At 38.9% G+C, this 21,245-nt stretch overlaps 1 protein-coding gene across 1 annotated transcript in view; it reads left to right on the top strand.

Annotated features, from left to right (window-relative positions):
- Window positions 1–10,762: 10,762 nt before the first annotated feature.
- The window catches only part of CYRIA (CYFIP related Rac1 interactor A), a 37,778-nt gene continuing 27,295 nt past the window's right edge, over window positions 10,763–21,245 (top strand). The window contains exon 1 of the mRNA XM_086608400.1: window positions 10,763–10,783. The gene's annotated coding sequence lies outside the window, so the exon portion shown is untranslated. The remainder of the gene's footprint in view (window positions 10,784–21,245) is intronic.

The raw sequence follows: 21,245 nt of genomic DNA, 5'->3' as shown, positions 1-21,245 counted from the left end.
CAATGCAGTCCCGCTCGGGGTGCTGACTTCCTTTCTGCTTTTTTTTTACCCATAAAAGGAGAAAAGTGCTGCCATATGACTCGACTCGCTTTAGAGAGAATCACGAGATGAGGATCGGGGGAGTGGTTATTCAGGTAGCTTTGTTTCTAATACACAGCACAAGATGTTCTGTTTTCTGTGTTTAATGTGACATTACTAGCAGAGTATGTGGTAGTATTTCCTTCAGCTGACATTGAAGTAAAACATTTCATCCTTCTAATAATCTAATAAATTCCTTTTTTTTTTTTTCTCCTCTTCTGTGTGGATGAGAGATTCTGAAGGGAATTTGGATATAAATGAGTTTGGAAAGATGATAAAAATCCCAGTTCTCAGGGATTAGGCTGTCATCCAAACCTGCAGACACTTTCCTGCTGGTGGTTATAGAATGACTGTGTGTGGTATTCTCCCATCTTGTGCCAGTGACTGTAGGTAGGCATGCCTAAATTTATTGCTTAATTTTGCACTGTTAAAAGGTTTCATCTCCAGTTTTCCAGAAAACTGGCTATTCAAGTGATTCTCTGAAGTCTTGCCCAAAAATCAAATCTGGACATCCCAATGCCTTTCCATGACTGGAGAAGTCCTTGAGCTCACTTGCTCTGCAGTCTTACAGTGACTTTTGGTGTACAGTAAAGCAAGAGTTGCCTGACTTCCTTTGACACGTTTTGACAAAAAGCATAGCCCTCCCACTGATGAGGGTCATGTTTTCTCCATAGGGCGAAGGCAATTAACAGCCCTAAATAAATTCCACCCAGGGACGAGGGGCCCAGGAAAGTTGGTCCACATTCAAGGAGCACCTCCTCCAAGCTCAGCAGAGGTGCATCCCGACGAAGAACAAGTCGGGCAAAAAGGCCAGGAGGCCTGCGTGGATGAGCAAGGAGCTCCTGGACCAACTGAAAATGAAGAGGTTAGCCTACAGAGGGTGGAAGCGGAGACAGATAGCCTGGGAGGAATACAGAGAAGCTGTGCGAGTGACCAGGGATCAGGTGAGGAAGGCTAAAGCCCTGAAGGAATTGAATTTGGCAAGGGATATAAAAAGCAATAAGAAATGCTTCTATAGGTATGTAGGGGACAAAAGGAAGTCCAAGGAGAATGTAGGCCCCCTCCGGAAGGATACTGGTGCTCTGGTCACCCGCGACATAGAGAAGGCTGAGGTACTCAATGAATTTTTTGCCTCAGTCTTCACTGATAAAGCCTCTTGTCTTACCACCCAAGCTGTGGAAAGAACTAGCAGGGACTGTGAGGATGAACCACCGCCCATTGTACTTGAAGAGCAGGTTCGGGAACATCTGAGGAACTTGAAGGTGCACAAGTCCATGGGACCTGATGAGATCCATCCGCGGGTCCTGAAGGAACTGGCGGATGAAGTTGCCAAGCCACTGGCCATTGTATTTGAGAAGTCGTGGCGGTCTGGCGAGGTCCCCGATGACTGGAAGAGAGGGAACATAACCCCCATTTTTAAAACTCCTTCTCCTCAAGTGGACAGGGGTGGAGAAAACACAACGAAAAGCTTGTGTGTTGGGATAAGGACAGGGAGAGATCACTCAGCAATTACCATCATGGGCAAAACAGACTTGACTCAGGGAAATTAGTTTAATTTATTGCCAATCAATTCAGGGTAGGATAATGAGAAATAGGAACAAATCTTTAAACCCCTTTCCTCCACCCATTCCTTCTTCCTGGGCTCAACCACTCCCGATTTCTCTACCTCCTCCCCACCAGCAGCACAGGGGGGCAGGGAATGGGGGTTATGGTCAGTTCGTCACAAGTCTTTTCTGCCACTCCTTCCTCCTCGGGGTGAGGACTCCTCACACTCTTCCTTTGCTCCAGCGTGAGCTCCTTTCTCTCCACGGGTCCACAGGTCCTGCCAGGAGCCTGCTCCAGCATGGGCTTACCATGGCGCCACAGCCTCTTTTGGACATCCACCTGCTCTGATGTGGGGTCCTCCACTGGCTGCAGGTGGATCTCTGCTCCACTGTGAACACCTCCGTGGGTTACAGGAGCACAGCCAGCACAGTCTTCACCACGGGCTACAGGGGAATCTCTGCTCTGACACCTGGAGCACCTCCTTCCCCTCCTTCTTCCCTGACCTCGGTGTCCGCAGGGCTGTTTCTCTCACATATTCTCAGTCTTCTCTTCTGACTGCTGTTCTGCAGCACTTTTTTCCTCCCTTCTTAAATATATGATCCCAGAGGCACTGCCACCATTGCTGATGGGCTCAGCCTTGGCCAGCGGTGTGTCCGTCTTGGAGCCAGCTGGCATTGGCTCTGTCAGACATGCAGGAAGATTCCAGCAGCTTCTCGCAGAAGCCACCTCTGTAGCTCCCCCGCCACCAAAACCTTGCCACAGAAACCCAATTCAAAATACTACTACATTTTTAAGACTACTTCAAGGTAAGGAGAGGTGGGAATGGAGAAGTATGTAGTGTGATGGTCTATAGGTAGACAGGTGTGGAAGGGCTATATGTTTTTGTACTGTCAGTGTAATTTTTCAATACCCTGTGACACAGCATAATCACATCTATACAAAGTCTTAAACACAGCAATTCTTGCCAAGTATAATATTTACATACAAATTTGCGCCATGGTAGTTGTGTTTTCCTTTGGAAAATCTTTATATGCCTCTGTTGTGTTTGCAAAGACTTCTTGGTTGTGTTTCTTTTTGTGCAAAATAAGGGTAAATGTTTTGGATTTTGGTTTGCATGAAATTTTTTCAAGTAAATAAGTTGGGATTTCTGACCTAGAAAAAAAGAAACAAATTTGTGAAGACATATATAAGGTTGTGAATTATTGAAAAAAACACAGATTTGTTCCTGAAATGCTAATCTTGTAAAGTGGTTTTCTTCCTAGCTCACCGCCCTGATGTGCGTAAAGTTTGGAGAAGCAGAGTCTCAGCTGCTGTGCTTTGGGATGCTGACAGCAGAGCTATGCCCGCTTCATACCAGCTGACAGTCAGGACCAATGTTCTACTGGCAGCAATCCAGGCTTGCTGAAATTAAGAACTCAGGTGCTCATTTTCGATCTGTTGGAACATATCAAAAACCCCTCCAAAGCCTAGAGAGTGCGAATTTTCACGTGTGCTGCAAGTAATGTGTGGAAAGACAAATGCTCAACTGTTAACACCTGCATTTGCTTCTGTTCTCTTGGTTTGAAAGCAACGAGCACCTACGTCAGGATGTGGTATTAAAGCCAGAAGCTATAACGCCTGGAAAAGGTGACCTTTTAATTCTGAAATGCATTGGCGGCTACTTATGGAATTAACTTCTAAGAATGATGTTCTCCAGAAGCAACTGGGTACTATAATCATGATGCATGTGCATAGTAGAAACTAAATAAGGAATGGTTATGGCATGCGACTGTACTGCTACATTTTTAGTACTGTTCATGACACAGTTTTGTCTTGTGCCAACTAACGCTCTCCCAGATAATGCCCAAGCATAGTTCTGGGGTTAGGAGAGATGATGGACCATTTCCAAAAGAGTATTTGCATCTGGCCAGGCTGTTTTGGAGGGATAGGATTTTAGTTGTACAGCCATGAGCAGTACCATGCTTACTGGTTCCAAGCCCAGAGCGTGGCTATGTGCCCTGGTCTGTTTTATTTTCTGACATATATGTGGCCACAGATCCTGCTTTCCAGGAAGCTGGGAGTCAGCAGCTTCTTTGGGAAGGCAACAGCAGGATTGTCTTTGTGTGCTTAGAAGGGTAGGAGAAAAAATTCTATGAAACCTGAAATGTCTGGAAAGCTGGAAAAATAATCCAGAGCAACTTAAAATCATAGAATAATTCAATTTAATATTGTTTTTATAAGAAAAGCCCCAGGGAACACTCAGGTGTAATTAGCCATTTTGAAAGTGCTAGTTTTTAAAAAAAATGATAATTATGGCCTGGCATTTTAAATCAAAATGAATAAATTAAATGTAAGCAGATGGCATCTACAGTGTCCTCAATCAGAGGATGTATATCCTAGCAGTAGCATAAAATTTATCTCTGTCCTAAGCTTTGCCTTCTGTTAACTAAAGGAGCAGTAGCAACCTGCCAGCACAAACCTGAGTTGGCATGATCTTTGGATTTTCCCTGGGGAATCCTTGTCCCAAGCAGATGTTGGAGCCTGCTTTCAATTGTCTGATTGCCTCCTGTCAAGGAGGTGCAGGTCTAACTTTATATTTGACAAAACCTGGGGGGGAGTTGTGGGGTTTTTTTTGTGTTTGGGTTTTGTTTTTTTTTTTTTTTTTTAAGCAGTGTTAAAGCTATTAGCATCCTAAACAGAGTCTGATCCAACAGACAACTTACGGGTTGATTCTAGTCCATGGAGCGCTTCCATCTGTCTCGCAACCTCTCTTCTATGGGAGATGAGGAATAGCTGTTGGGATGGCGTAAGCTGCCTGGTGAACTGGCCACTGGAAGTGGTCCAGCGATCAGAAACTGAGCTCCCAGTACCTAGGCCGTCAGTGATGGACCAAGTGGCATTCCTGGGCTGGGAATTCGTGCTGTGTTGTTTGAGGGTTGCGTGGGGAGAGAATCAAAGCTCGGGTCAGGATGCTTGAAGGATGAACTGCCCTCAATTACCTGTGTTACCATCGACATCTCTTGCATCTTTCTGCATAATATTTAAATAGTACCAGCTTGGTAGTAAAAGCTTTAGTGAGCCTTTGCTTTTTCAGTACATACATTGGTAAGTGTGTTCTGCTGCTGCTCTTTTTTTTTTTTTTTACATATATCTTAAATCAAAATACAGATTTGTAACTTCATTTTGGAACATGTACTTTCTACTTTTTGAGTAAAGGACTTCTAAAACATGAGAAAATGTTGCATTTGCATAGTTAGGATTCAGAGTCTGGCCTCTGACTCACACTTCATCTTATTTAACTCTTCTGTTTCGCCTTTGGACTACAACATTATGTAGTCCGTTCCGTAATGCAACTTCACTTAACTCTTTATTTGCAAGTAGAATTAATTTAGTATCTTTGCTGTTTATGCTTTGTTGCATACTGATCATACAGCCTTAATTATTTCTTACACAGCAGGAAACTTTCAAAGTAGCAGCTGTGTTTTGCCTTAAGTCAAACTGGTTGTGGACTACGACTGCTCAAATCCCTGAGTGGATAATAAGCTTTACACCCAGCAGGTGCCCCAGACGACTACGCCAAGGGTACTGCACCGACTTCTGTGTTTCATTGTATAAATGCATTTTAACTAGGGATAAATTGACGTACTGGATGTTACCAAAACAGTAAAAGAGATTTTTCTCTTCTGCCTTAATACGTGATAGTTTGCCTCCTTGTTGACATCCTTTCCTTAAATTGGCATTAAGGTTTTTGGTAAGGTTTGCAGAGTGTCTGTTTGTTTCTGTCGAGTTTTATAATGCAGATGTTTAAGGAATTATTGCTTTCCTTTTGTCCTGGCTCGTGAATTCTCCTGAGGAGAAGAGCTGTTGCTCATAAACTTGTTTAGGTCAGTGTTGTAAGGAGTATCTTACAAACATGTTAAAGTGTTGTGCCTCTTGATTCTCCCCAGCTTTCCAATGGAAGACTCTGATACCAATCTTGAACTATTTATTTCCACTTTTAAAGGAATATTCTCATTTAAAGACGCAAAACTGGAAATACAAAGCTTTTCCAGTTAGAGTAGTTTATTCTCTTTCTCTCCCGTGGCACTTGCTTTCGCGTTCGATGGCATCTCTCTCAGTCCAAATGTCTTATCTCAACAAACTTGCCCTGCAGCCCGTTCCAGGCAGTTACTGCTTAAGCAACCAGAAATGCTTCCTGGCATCTGTTTGTAATCTTTTTTACTGCCCATTTTATACGCCTTTGTCATACTGGCTCTATGAATTAGACTCATGTTGTTTTTACGTCACATTTGAGATTTTTTAGTTTGATTCTGGTTTAGACTGAAAGAAATTTAGATATACAGGGTAAGTTTTTAAAAGGATTAAAAGGCAGAATTCCAGAATGCAATACATATTTTGTTAAAAATCTATTTCAGTGCTAGGTACTACTTCAGTTGTGCTTAGGATAGATGTTCTATATAAGTTGCAAGGTTTTTTTGTAAATTCATGATTCAGCTGAGCAGGAGATATTCATTGTTAGTAGGGGATTTTGTTTCCAAAATTTAGTTTTTCTATATGAAAAGCTGTTTTGACTTCCGGAGTAACTGTGCTATAGTCTACTTGCCAGCCACAGTCCTGTAAGCTTTTTGTGAGAATATCTTGCACCCGTTACATGAGAGTTTACTGCTGCCAGCCGTGTTCATTTTCTCCAAATAAGCCAAGTTATGTAACACAACAAACTAGTCTAATGTAAAAATATGGAAATAATGAATATAGTTCAAGAAAATTCTCTTTTACCTTTCTTTTGGTCTATGTTAGATCTCAAGATTTTTAATTGGCTTACTAGGCTTATGTGCTCTGATGAACATACAGTTCTTAAAACAATCCAGTTGGCTTGTTTGCAATATGCAAATTCTAAACTTTCTGTGAAATATCTTTCATCTTCTGTTCTTGCATCTACTCCACAACTTTTATGCTATTTCATTTCTTATAGCAATCTTTTATTTTTGTTCCATAGAGTTTTAGCCTGGATTTTTTTCTGTCCTACTTGCAATCAGTTCCAAGGCTTCTGGCAATTTTTTATCGTAATTAAACCTGTAGGTCTTGTTCTATAATTAATTAATTTTCCTGAAAAACATTTCTATTAAAATACTTCTGTAGAATTTGGTGAGATACATCCTGTGCATTTCAAGGGCATGTAGTTCTTCACTCTCAAATTATGATCCTTGTAATTATATTTCCAATACTGTCAGAAAAAAGCAGAAATTTAGAATCTTTTTTTCCCTTAATAAGGTCTTTCTACTACTGTTTTCTTTCTTGTGATAATGGGTTGTGAATTCAATTAAACTGTCACCTGTGGCTTCACAGACTAAAAACTTACAATCTTTTCACATTGGTGAACTCCTTCTAGAGTAGATCTAAATGGATCAAATCATGGCCCAAATGAATGCTCACATTGGTCAGGACAATCCCAAGCACAAGTACAGGCTGGGCAGACAATAGATTGAGAGCAGCCCTGAGGAAAATGACTTGGGGATGTTGGTTGATGAGAAGCTCAACATGAGCCAGCAATGTGCGCTTGCAGCCCAGAAAGCCAACCACATCCTGGGCTGCATCAAAAGAAGCGTGGCCAGCAGGTCAAGGGAGGTGATTCCACCCCTCTACTCTGCTCTCGTGAGGCCCCACCTGGAATACTGCATTCAGTTCTGGAATCACCAACACAAGAAGGACATGGAGCTGCTGGAGCGAGTCCAGAGGAGGGCCACAGAGATGATCCGAGGGCTGGAGCTCCTCTCCTATGAAGACAGGCAGAGAGAGTTGGGGCCGTTCATCCTGGAGAAGAGAAGGCTCCAGGGTGATCTTATTGCAGCCTTCCAGTACTCAAAGGGGGCCTACAGGAAAGCTGAAGAGGGACTTTTTACAAGGGCATGTAGTGATAGGATAAGGGGCAATGGCTTTAAACTGAAAGAGGGGAGATTTAGGTTTGAGATAAGGAAGAAATTTTTCACTCAGAGGGTGGTAAGGCACTGGAACAGGTTGCCCAGAGAAGTGGTAGATGCCCCATCCCTGGAAGTGTTCAATGCCAGGTTGGATGAGGCTTTGGTCAACCTGGTGTAGTGGAGGGTTTCCCTGCCCATGGCAGGGGAGTTGGAACTAGATGATCTTTGAGGTCTCTTCCAACCCAAACCACTCTATGAATCTATGAAATACAGTTCTGCAGGTACCTGCTTTGTTATGAGATTTTTAATTGATTCTATGATTCTAAGGTATTTAGCTAACAAATGCTTTCCTTTCCCCCCTCAAACTGGCCTAGGGTATTTTTTTGTGTCATGACATTCCTCCACAGCCAGCTGATGTTATGTCAGCATGGTCTGTGCTAGACTGGCCCATTCAAAGCTAAATTCTAGCTTTTTTTACTTTTGATGCATCTAGACCACATGGTCCTGCTTCTTTACCTGCACCGTTTCCATTTCTTTCCTTTTCAGTCTTTTCTTCCTACCTGTAATCCTTTCTCATAATTTTCATCCATTCTGTTCTACCACCTTCACTTTCTCTCATTTCTGGTAGTAAATCTGCTTTGGTTTCTGTTTAACATGAATCTCGTTGCATTGTTGCTTAGCCACCCTTTTCAGTTAACCTTAATTACATGAAGCTTGGAAAATACCTAAACACTTACTAGCTTCAGAATTAATGTGGTCTGATAAGTGGGATACTCTTGGAAACTCACGGATGCTCATTTAATTAGCACTGGCATTCCTGAGTCCTTCAGACTTGTCATTTTTGTTGTTGTTGGGTCAAGAGGAAAGGGGTCATGTTTTTGTATGTCTTCAGCCAGTAAATGCTGTAGAAAACAATGGTATCTAGAGCTGGTTTTTGCAACCCAGTAGGGCTGGAGGGTCAGAAGTTGTCTCTTACTACACCACTGCTCCGTAGGAAATGGTGCTTTTCTGGATTCTGTGAGGTGCTTCCAGTTCTTTCCCTGTCCTGAGGTGTTCCTGCTTTGCCCATTCTCTGATGCCTCCTTCCCAGCTTCTTTCCCATGTAAGCTGCATCAGTCTCCGGAGTTAACTAAGCATCCTAAACATGATGATGGTAGTTCACTACCCTGATGTGCTGTACTATGGGATTAATTGACCTTTTGCTCTAGGTGTAACGTGCAGTAGAAGATACCTTGCAGCAGTACTCATTGCTTTAAAAGAAAAAAGGGAAATTACTGTTTTGAGGCATTTAAGTAACTTTTCTGATTTTTACTTAGTAATTAAAATGGTTTCATTAATTACAGTCCTTTTAAACAAATTTTAAAATCCACAGGTTGCAGTCTCATTCTAATTACCCGGAAAGCTCTGGATCATCTTCAACAAGGTAGGAGTCAACTCCGGTACTTTCTGTCTTGCACAGAACAGCTGTCTAGCAGATTTAAATGTCATAAAGGATAAATGAATACTCAGCCTCCCTTGAATGGCATCCTGTTAATGTAGTTTTACTGTTGCACTAACACACGCTTTCAAAATGCTATCTGGGCATAATATTCTCGCCTTAGGGTTTTTATTTGTTTACTTTTCTTATTATAGGACAAAAACTGAGAATTCTTCTTCCTATGTACTTTTTTCGTTTAGTCCACTGTTTGTTTTGAATCATTTCACTGTTATTGTTCTGGTCTGTGTAAACCCTTGGGACAGAATTGGCCTAGGCAGAGAACAGGATTTGTTCTCATCCCTTTTGAAGTCCTAATTCTGTGATTTTTTTTTTTTTTTTTAGGCCTTCCACTGCCATTTTTTTTCCCCAAATCTTGACCAGTTTCTTATCTAACTCTCTGAAATATAAGTTCTAAACACCCTCCATTGCTACAGAAGTGGAGAGAATTTGCAGCCAGCCACAAAATAAAGCAATGCTGAAAATAGACTTTTTTCCCCTAGAGAAAGGGAGTTCCCTGACTTGACCAGCTACTAATTGGTACAAAGGTTTGTTTACACAGAGGAGCTATTCCTAATTAGTTCCCTGTGTGGGTGCTCTACTTGAGAAATTAGTGTTACATTCTGATTTAATTTAATCTGCTCTTATAATGAATTCTTATAATTTGCAGTAAGAAATGTATTTTTAGAAGGAAAAAAAAATCTGCACCACACCACCTTCAAGTTTCAAAAGATAATTCCTCTTTAGGCAGTCATCAGGCACTCGTACTATTTTGAAGTTAAATGAACAAAATTCCTTAGTTAGAACCAGGTTTTAGTCATAGTCGTTTTTCCATAGTCATGAGGATATTGAACCAGAATATTTGGGAAGAAGATAGTTTGTGGAGTTATATTAGCAACGTTGAGGTTATGGTTGAAACGAAAGTTTTCTTCTAAGCTTTTCTGTACGGGATTTCCTTTTTTTAAGTTGACTTCACATTTGTTCTGGGTGCAAACTTGCATCTCTGTAAATTCTTTTATTTAGCAAGCTGGAAAAGTGACATAAGAATAGCTCTCCCTGTAGATCCTTATGAAGGACCTGGTCCCCTTGTTTTACTCTCAATCTCTCCCCTCAACTCTTGCAGAATGAAATGATCAGTTAGGCATTTAAATTACATTCTTTATGTTGGTAGTTTCAAAAGATTGGAAAATTAATTCCTGAACTTAGAACTGCGTTAACCAGACTTCTTTCAATGTAGACATCGTTTTAAATAAATGTAGCTGTTATAATAAATTGCTAAATATTTTGGAAATGGGTTTGCATTTTCATCAGTTCATTAGTATTTATTTTAATTCTTAATATAATGCATACCAATACCAGTGACCATTATTTTCCTTTGGCTGTACCAGTCTTTGCAACAGCTCATTATAAAATCCAAATTAAATTGGATCTGTTCTGCAGAATTATATGGGATAAAAAAATACGTTTAATGGTTAGGGTTGGAAGGGACCTTAAAGATCATCTAGTAAGTACTTGATCAATTCAACCTGGAAGTGGTTTTGAATGGTATTACTTTAAAAGTACTCAGAAGTTCCAAATTTCATTTTTAAAAGAATAATTTCAGTTTTCTATGGGTATAATTTGGTATATTTCCTTTTTAAGCTAGAAAATTTCATCTGAAAATTGAGAGAGGGAAAAGCACAGTGATCTCAATAGTAATCTTGAATGTTTTTCAGGACAGGCGGATATTGAATGTTTATCATCACGTCTTTGGATTTTTGAATGTGATTTGGAACCACTGCATTTCTAGGTAAGACATAGCAAAGTGTTTGTGTTAAGTACCCCCTTTCTTTACTCATGAATTGTGAGAAAGCTGAAGGATGCAGTATGCTGGACTTTACTTTGTACAGAGTGTTTATGTCTTTGTTGAATGAGTCCAATTTTAAATATTTTAAATAGTAACAGTTTAGTTGTCTTAAATTTTTATTTTCCTTGAGAGAAACCGCATCAGCAACTCTACATGGTCTATCTACGTACGGGATTTAATTTTATGATCAGGTCCGTAGTTGTTTGATTAGCTCGTTGCCAAAGTGGTGGTTCGGTTCTGTCTGCCTTTTCTCTTGCATCGACGCCTGTACTCATCCGGGATGTGCTGGTTTAGGGGATTTGCTGCTGAAAATCTGTGGGATTGCAAAGGCTTCTTGGAGGATTAATTTTCTGTCAGTTCAGACCTCTGCATCAGCTCACGGTGGACTCCGACAAGTACTGGTGTCAACGCAAGCAAATCAGTGCCAGCACTTGCAGCAACAAATTGTTTTATTGGCTTTAAACTCCTTGCCTCTCTCTGCTCCAAGAAAAGGTTTGATACATGAGAAAGACTATGAAGGTGTTGTGAACAGCTGCAGAGGAGGAAGCAGAGGATGACAGAGAAGAGCTAGAAGGTTTTGATCTGTAGATGTAATTACAATAGTAGTTCTCACAGAAGATTACCTTCTTCCTCATCGTGAAGTACCGGAGGTCATGACAATTTGGCTGCTTGTGTTTACCGCATGGATTATTGGGAACAGAAGGGAGATCTCAATGTTACACTCCACATGCAGCACTGTGCCAGAGCTCCAACGCTGATTCTGGTGGTTCAGACCCAAACACGCTGCTGTTTGCCAGCCCTTTCTGGGCTGCTGGGATAGGTGAAGCAGACGTGACATTTGAGCTGGGTGGCTGCAGCATGTAACACTTAAAATCTGAAAGGGAATAATATCTTGCTTTATTATGAGGAGCAAGGCCATGCGAGATGGTAGCTTTCATCTGGTGGTTTCTTGGAGAGATAGAAACCATTGAGCATGGAGAAGACTCTTCGAGCTAACCCTACTTTAGTAACAGTAAATGCTGTCATTAATTCAGCTGCCCTGAGAGGCTTCCAACAAGCAATGCTGTGGGCAAATGGCCACAAAAACTTGAATTTGTTTGCAGGTAAAAACAAGCCCAATGTGGCAGCAGCCTGACTGGCTTTCTGCCAAAGCAGGTTTGCAGTACCCAAGCGAACCCAGGGATCTCACTGGCAGTCTATCAAAGTAGAGATGTTTGCTAATCATGTGGCTGTTTGTTCATAAGAAATAAAGCCACCTGCAGAGGAGTTTGGAAGGTGTAGAGATTCATTAAGGCCACAAAAGACTCTAGTGAACATGGAACCAGAGTAGCTGAAAGACAGCAGTATTCCTGTTTCATTTCACTGGGTGGGCTAACAAACCCAGGTCCAAACGAGGAGGAGGAGGTGAGGGATGGAAGGAAAGACTTATTAAGATTAAAGGCTGTAATTATAGCTTTGACAGTTTCTGCAGTCTAGGAAATTGCTCTTCTCTTATCTTGTAAACCAGTGATGTGATACTTGTAAGGACTGTATATGTAACCAGGGAAGCTACTTTGTGTCTTTAATTTTTACATTTTATTTTCTCCTTTAAAAGGCCTTCCAGCCTTCTAATTTTACAGTCATAACGGAATTTGCAATAGCAATTACGTGTGTGACATATTTTATAAATATTGTATTTCAGCTAAAATTTAAGGCCCATTCTACTTTTTAAATAAAGGACAATCTGAGCTGGAGAGGATCTCCAAAATGAGTGCTCTAGATGGGCTTATCCACCCTAGTGGGGGTGACTGAGATGAGCTAAAGGGCGATCTTAGAGACAGGACAAATGGAATGAGAAGGAAGAATAAAAGGAAAAATGGTAGGAATGGAGGCAAACACTCTAACATGTCAGAAGAAACAGGAAATAATGTGAAACAAGGAGTGTGAAATGAGGAAATTGGAGATTTGTCAAATTATGGATTCTTTTAAATTTAGTCTGTAGAAAGTTAATATTACTACAGTGTAGTTCACTGCTTTTATTATTTCCATTGGTGGAAACTAATAAGCTGGTAGAAACGACAACTGGTAGGAAAATTTTTTAGTGATTTTTTTACCTGATTAATTTTTAAGTCCTAACTGTTTACTATTAGAGACGTTTTACAGATGTTAAGACAAATTATTGTTTTCAAAGTGAAGCCCTAAAGTATGCCTTTAATGACCTTAAAGATGGACTCTTTCAGAAGACTATGACAAAATACAGACCATGGAAGCATCTAAACATTTTTTTTCTAAAAGAGAAAGTTCTGAAAATCAGATCTTAATATGACAACAAGAAGCTGGTAATAATTTCTAAATACTAATGCAGGAGAAGCAGTTCTTTGTACTCATAGCTGATCTGTGCCGAAACTCTTACATGATAAAGTTTTTCATTACTCTTAGTGTGAAGAGAAAGATTGAATCTCTTAGGCTGTTTTTAAAATGACCAGTATCCTTTACAACTGTTTTGAAATGTATGACATGAAATTCTGGAGAATTAAATCAGTATTTTGATTTTCTTATCAGATTAAATATTTATATAACTGTTTGCAGAAATGGTTTTGTGTGCATATATGCATGTGTGTGGTGATCTATTACTGTTGTTTTTTAGATGACCTTAAGGGGCAGAAGAACGTGGGTGGGAGGAGAGTAAACTAGTTTTCATTTTCAATTTCGTGTTTTGTAAAGAATATATAGGAAAGTTTCTTAACTAAATAATATGATAGTAAATATAAGTTGAAAGATGACCTATGATAATAGTATTCAGGTCTTTAGATGGCAAGTATATTCTTAAAATACTAACTGATTGACAAGAATTAGGCATCATTTTCTACCAAAACTAGTGTGAGCTGTTACGATGAAGTTGGCAATGCAGGCAGAGCAACATCAAAGATTTAACCTAATTGAGACAATTAAGTTGGATATACATTTGAGTACATTTGGGAAGCTTCACTAACTGCATAAGAGAGTCTGGATTGATGCTTAGTTGCCAGAATTAATATCTAAAGCTGAATCTCTGGAGTGAATTTGTACTTCACATGCAAATGTGTTCTTAGGTATCACCTTAGGCCATGATAACTTTTACTAACTTTTCAGCTGCCATGATAAAAGGAGGAGCAGTGAGGTCACAGAACTTCAGAATGCATTTTAGACATTTTTTACAAAACAATTCAAAATTCAGAAACAAGATGACAACATTTCACGTCTGTTACTGCGCTGTCTTTGAGAGATTGTTCTTTTTTATGCTCACAGAATCTCTTGTACAGGCATGTTCTGTACCGTCACGAGGAGTACCATGTAATGAAATTTTTAACACAGATTACTAGTTAATCCCTTGCCAGGTGTTCTACAGATACACATAAACGTGTTTCAGGGCGAAATGCGAAGAAAGGTAACTGGTGTTTGTTGCCTTGCGTTGTTGGCCACGTGTTTTCCAAAGAAGGGGGCACGCTATCTGGAATTCAGTTTTAGGCCTGTTTTTTGTCTGTAGTGGTAGACTGTGACTCGGTCAGAGCCTAAAATTAAAATGCTTTTCCTGAATTTTGCATCCTCAAAGGAAGATGGTCTCCCAACAGGTGTTAATGATGAGGTGTTTGCTAATTCACAGCAGTGCAACTTCGTGAAGTTCTTGAAATTAAGGTAGATTTTTTTCAAAAGTAACAAAACCTGCAGACTGTTGACTCTGAAACAAAGGCTATCATTTTTCACCAACAGTGCAAAGGCTCTGTAATATCTATTTTTTAATAAAAACTCTTTCAAATATATTTTTCTTTCATGGAAAAAGATTGCAAACATCTTTTTTTGCAATGTTCACCTTCATTAACACAACTTGCTGACTTCCTTCCTCAGCTGCAGTTCTTCCTACACTCAGAGGTCAGAAAAGAGCAAGATCAACAAGCCACACATCTGGCTGTCTCTCTTTCCAACTGGAACAAAGAAACAATTTTTTAAATGGCTTTTTGAGTTAATTGTAAACAATTTGGTTTTGGAGTCGCTGACTTGCAGCAAATGTTTGTCGTAGGCGGATGTAGGGAAAAAGGACTATGTCCTAGTGCAATTCCTCTGTGGCCAGTGAGGAAGACAAAAATTATTTTTTTTTTAAAAAAAGGAATGTCTTGATTCTTCTAGCATTAAAGTATGTTCAGAATTTTGAGTGCGTATGTAGGACAGCTCACAAGCTTAAAATATGTGCTTTGAAGAGGCAGAGAGCCACAAGTAGTTGCTCATCTCATTTCATTTTCCTATAATCTTGTATACAGTGGTACTGATTTTTTTTTCCCCCTTTATTTTCAGTAGCTGTTTATATATGTGCAAATTGACAGTGATAAAAGACCAGAGACAAACAATAGAAATAGAGGGGAAAAAAAACAATTTTAAAATGAGCGTTCTGTCCTAATACTTTTTTCTTTTATTTATACTTGTTCCTAAAAGCTTATTCTGGTAAGCGTTTTTTAAAAAACTATATTTACAGTCATTAATCTGTAAGTAAAGTTTTGAAAACTAATCCTTAAATAATTAATGAAATGTAATACTTTTCTTGCTTTCCCAATTATTTTAATTTTTTTAAATACCTTCTAGCATCAGGTAGCATCAGTTTATCTAATCTATTAGATTTACCTTTGTTTTGAAGTGTTTTATCTAAAGTAAACATCTGATGTGACTTTTGGTACTTTCATGCTTCACAACAGGAAATACTAGAATCGTTGATATACGGCACTTCTGAATCCCAAGCTACTTTTAAAATACCTTGTTATACCTTTATGTGTCTAATTTGAACTCATATTACGCTGATATTTTGGTTGTTTTGTTCAATATGTCTATCATGATAGTTTTATTTCTAACCTGACCATCCTGCTAAATATGCGCAACTGTCTTGGTGTGAAAATGAAATTAGTAATGCTGGTTTATGAATACGTTTGAGTGTTTGGAACGATGCCTAAATTTCTGAAAAAGTTGAATAGATGAATCATCCAAAGAAGATGTGTTCTATCAATTTATTTGTAGGAGGAAAAAATGCTCTGTACTACGATTATTTTTTGTCGAATTTAGGTGTTTGAGTTGATAATGCCACTTAGTGGATAAAAGCTTTAACTGCAGCCTTTTTTCAAAAGCAAATCAGGTGGCAGACAGCTACCTTGATTTACATCTGAGTGTTCCTCCTGGCTAGAATAGGCATGTTTTCGAAGAACCTTTTGTTATTAGCTGTATTTTTTAGGAAGTTTATGATAGCCAATTTCCAGATGAAGCGTATTAAAAAATGGAAATCATTTGTTACAGAATTTTAAGCTTCTTACAGAAAAATAGAGATCTTTTTATTTGCATATTTGATTTGATTGGAAAGATTAAACAACAATCTTGGTCTTCTTGCACTGGTTCTTTAGGTTAACGAAATGTAATTGGTAGTATGGTGATAATTTTGATGGTTGAGGTAATGCTTGGGTTTAGCACTTATGGTTGGAAGATTGGTGGCTGGGCAAACTCTAAACTAGAATAAGCTGATTCTTCAAGAATTGAATTGAAGAGGACTTTATTGAGAGTAGTTAGTGCATTTTCTTGGATGGCATTGTGGAGAGCATACACAAAAGGGGAGTACGGCACAGGGCTGGGTCCTGCTTTAGTTGGGCTTTTGTAGGCTTCAAATAATTCTGCTTTGCAACATCAGAAAAGTGAGATAGATGCCAAATGTCTGTTCCACCACTGTGCTTTGCAATTACTACTTCTTGAATATATTCTTTTCATGAAGACTCTTCTTTGTTAAGTAGTTTGGATGGTAGTATTAATAACTTGGTGTATCTGATACAAAGTTTGAATTTTTATATATTTAAATTTTATATCTGAGATCAATGTATATATACATATATAGTTTATATTGTGTATATATGTTTATTTTTTCTAATACAAGTGTATTAAAAAAAATCCATTCTATAATAAAAGAATACTATCCTCTGCAATTTATGGCTTTTTTGTGGAAAAGGTTTTTTGCACTGTTGAAACATATATTGATTTAGGTCTTTCCATTCCTTTTCAGTCTTGAAACAGTCTTCTTTGAACTTTTTTTTTTTCCCCTGAGTAAAGTTCCATTACTTCCCATCAGCCCTGTTAATCTTCAATCTCTGAGCATTTTTTTTACTTGATCTCTCTGGCTTCTCTGAATTTTTCAGTTACACTGTTTTTATTTGTAAGTCAGTTGAATAAACTGCAACTAAATTAATGATCGACTCAGAGGAGAAGGAAGAAAACATAATTCAATTTCCAGTCGTATTTCAGTGCTGTATTATGACATTATTTTATAAATAATGAATATTAACACATTTTTTTCAGAAAATGTCAGTCTTTCATTTGTTTGTAATGAAACTGGGAATAATTGAGTTTTTTTCTGCCCCATCCCATCATCTAAGTCATGAGCTATGAGGAACCCAAACTTTAAGAACCCATTAGTGCTGAAATCACACAGGTGTTCTCCCTCCCCTTAAGGTGCCCTTCTTAAGGCACCTGAAGTAGATGATGGCTTTGAGTCAGCAAACAGAAAGTTTAGTTAAGTCAGTGATTTTAATTTTGATTTCTCTTATTGTGTTAAAGTTTTAATATTGATTTATCTTTCTTTTATTCGTGTAACAAGCAACTGTTTCTCAGTTGTTGATTTGAAACTGCCTGTGTACATGTGTATATGTACATACATCACATACATTTGTGTGTGTGCATGTGTAATTTTTACACAATTTAAGTTTTCTAACAAGTCGCATGGCTGTTTCTAAAAATATTTTTAAATGACCTATTAAATCACAGAATCAGAATGGTTTGGGTTGGAATGGACCTTAAAGATCATCTAGTTCCAACCCCTCTGCTGTGGGCAGGGCCACCTTCCCCTAGATCAGGTTGCTCATAGTTGTTTATAATTTGAATTTTTCTTATAAAGTAACAAATGATGCTTTATGAGGATGTATTATTTCTTTTACATTTGACATAACTCACCTCTATTGAAGTGTGAATGAGGAGTTAGTTAAAACTGAGACTGAAACCAACAAGGCTGTTGGATCCTTTTTGTTTAAAAACAAAAATTTTGCTCTAAGCCTAAATCAGATGTCTTTTCTGTAGTTTCTAGTTCTAAAAGGCCTGATTTGCCTTTCAAACAGAAGTATTCAACAGAGGCAACAAGACAATACTGGATGTAACTACTCCGTTTTTGTTTGCAGATAATTGGCATTTTAAAGCTAGTGCCTATCATCCCATGTATCTGGGTTTTAGTCAGAGACTACAAAAGGAAAATGAGATTTCTTCTTTTTCAACTTTTAGTCTGCTTCTTAACTTTAAGAGAAATAATGCTAATTGAAACTTTTTGAAGAAAGGCAAATAAAAATGGTATTTCTGTTCGCATGGAGATAACGAGACTGCTGCCCAGAGCCAATGTGGTGGGCGTTAGATGCCGGGCGGGGATGCCCTGTGGAGAACGTTCACCGGCCTCCGGACTTCACTCTCTGCTAAGCCTGGTCACCTGTACAGTGCTTAACGTTCCAGTAGAAATGATGGTTTCCATAATTTCGGATGGAAAGTTACAGTCACAGTTACTTTTAAACTGAAATTACGAGTTTAAGTGGGAGGAAAAGGAAAACAGTGTAATTTTTTTTAAATGTCGTTACTCGTTCTGAAGTGTGGTTATGGAAATATCGTTTAGGACGGTTTGGCTTTATTTAGAAAAGCAAGAGTAGAGGAGAAACTCATGCACTGATGCTGCAGTTGGTAGTCCCTGCAGAAATTCAGCTGGGTGTGCACATCTGCTGCAGATGTGCGTTAGCGCTGAGGACGCAGCGCGGACGCGCGGCCTTGGACTCAGCTGCCTTAACCAGCTGTTGCTTACAGGGCACGGATCTTCCTGGGCTTCGTGTCAAGCCTCTGGCTCCTCCGTGGCCGGGGGAGGAGCGGGGGGGCCGGGGCGGCGCCGCGGCCGGGCGGCAGCAGAGGGCGCGCCCGCTCCGCCGACGGGCGGCCCCGCGGCCGCTGCGCGCTCCCGCTCCTCCTGGGAGTGGGCTGCGCGGCCGCTTTGGCGCGCCTCCTTCCCAGGAAAACCTCCGAGCAGCGTCGTCGGGTTGTCAAAACCCGTGTACCATGTCGGCTCCTGTGCGCGCCTTCGACTTCGCTCGCACCGGGCGAGCGACGCTCGTGTTTTCTTTGCGTAATGGCGCCTCGGTGGGCTGCTGACGGCGGAGCGGGGGGGGCGAGCGAATCCCCTCGTCAGTGGGCTGGCGGTTAATCGCCGTCCAGATCTGTCAGTTAGCTAAAAATAGATTTTATGGCAAAGCGGGATATAAAGTCACTACTTTGCATCGATTTTATGGTCTTAATAAAAAGTTACTGCGCAAATTTCATTGCTAAATTAGGAATAGCTTCCAGTAGTGATTTGAATTAATTACGGCGGAGCCTGTCAGGGTCAGTGTGTTATTTTAATTTTCGTTGACACGTAGAAGAAATCTAATTTTTAATTAAAAGGATGGTTTTAATTCAGCACCATCCACAATACCCCTTCCTTAGTTGTCATCATAGGCAAATAGCAGACTTGTTAATGTACAAAAAAATGTTGCAATTGTTTTTAGCAGCTCGTGTTGGTGTACAAAAGCTTGTTTGGCATGCTTTGCAAGTAAAACACGTTATTTGAAAATAGATTTATTAAGGAATGTGCTTCTTAAAATATTAGGCACAATGCAAAATCAAGAATATGTTTAGATCATTAAGAGTGCTAATGTGCTTGTCTATTAACTAAATGCAATTTTCAAGGCAGTCTATTTCGCACAAAAATGCCATGGATCCAATCTGCCCCTATACGTTTTAATGAATTGAGTGTTTAATGTGAAAAAACAGAAGTTAATAAAATAATATCAAGAGAGGCAAAAAAAAGACACAAAGCTAATTAAGAAAAGAGGAGGAGTTTTATTGGAATTAATACTTTTCTGTAAATCCTGCATAATTACAGATTAGACTAGTGTTTTGGAGAAGATCTGTTCTTGTTCAATGTTCAGTCCCCTCATCCCTTAATTTGACTGTGAGAGCAATCTTTGAAAAATTCTAGAGTTCATCAACTTTCTAACTAGCTTTATGTTTAATTTATATTCCAGTATAATGATTACATGTGGGTTTTTTTCTCAATCTTTCTGCTTACTAGTCCATCTGCATTTGTAGGATTGATTTGGTTTTTACCTTGAGTATTTTATATTTGTATTTACTGAATGTCTTCTGGATAGTATCTCCAATTTATCAAAGCGTTTTCGAATTATGATCCTATTTTCCAGAGTATTTTAATTTCATTCTGGCTCAGTGCATATTTTCTTCTTCTCTGTCACTAATTAAAAGTATTGAACAAAACCAGATCTATACAACAGATACCAGATACTGTTTAAAAATGCCATCCTCTTTTTTTTTGCCAGTAAACCACTGACAACTACTTTTTCAGATTTTCAGTGTTGCAGAAATTTATGGTACTAAATAGCATTTTCTCATTTCCAGTCATTTGTCAAAGCTCCCTTCTTTATATATTTCTTTACTTCCTTCAGTTCTTCCATATGCTTATACAGACATAATGATTTCTAAGTCTTCATTTTGCCTATTTTGTCCATGAGAATAACCTGTTATGTATTATTCTTAACTGTTGTTTCCTGCACTCCCTTATCCCTTAAATCAACTTTCCAAGAGACCTATTCTTCCAGATATCTGAAATTACTGAAACTGTTTTTTTTTGAAATCATGATCTTTAGTTTGCTGTTTTCTCCTTGTTTAGTAACCTCCTCTGTTTTTAATTAATTTATCCTGTATTTGCATTCTTGTATTCAGTTAATTGTCCCCATACGTATCAAACAAGTCTAAAACGGCCATTTCTCTGGCAAACTCCTCTGTGTTCTAGAGAGAACATTTATCACTCCAGGAGGTTGTACGTATACAGAGTTAATTAACTCTCCTGAAGCTTCTTGCCCAATTCTGTTACTCAGATGCCTCCACATTTCAGCAAAACCTTATTTACCACTTTCTTAGGATTAGATGGTCTCTCAAATTGCTGTCTTGGGATGATACCTGTTCTTTTTTCCTTTACCCTCACTTATAGACACGTAGGAAGTTTTTATTTTCTTTTTTTCCTGAAATTTTACATTAAAAAAAAAAAGTATATATTATCTTACAGTCTATTTACAGTGGTTTTTTGAATAATTTTTTTTTTCTTACTGGAACTCTTGCTATTTCCATCAACAGCATCGTAACGTAAATTGATCAGCAAGTTTTCTTATTTTGTATAATGAGATATTAAATAAGACCACTCTTATACAAATGAAAGTATTTTAAACTAATAGCAACTAATCCCTACAAAGATCCATATTTCATCTTTAATTCCTCAAATCTTGAGCTATTGATA

This window comes from Tauraco erythrolophus, chromosome 2 (genome assembly GCF_009769465.1).
Source record: "Tauraco erythrolophus isolate bTauEry1 chromosome 2, bTauEry1.pri, whole genome shotgun sequence".
NCBI lineage: Eukaryota > Metazoa > Chordata > Aves > Musophagiformes > Musophagidae > Tauraco > Tauraco erythrolophus.
This window is presented reverse-complemented; position numbering and strand designations above follow the sequence as displayed.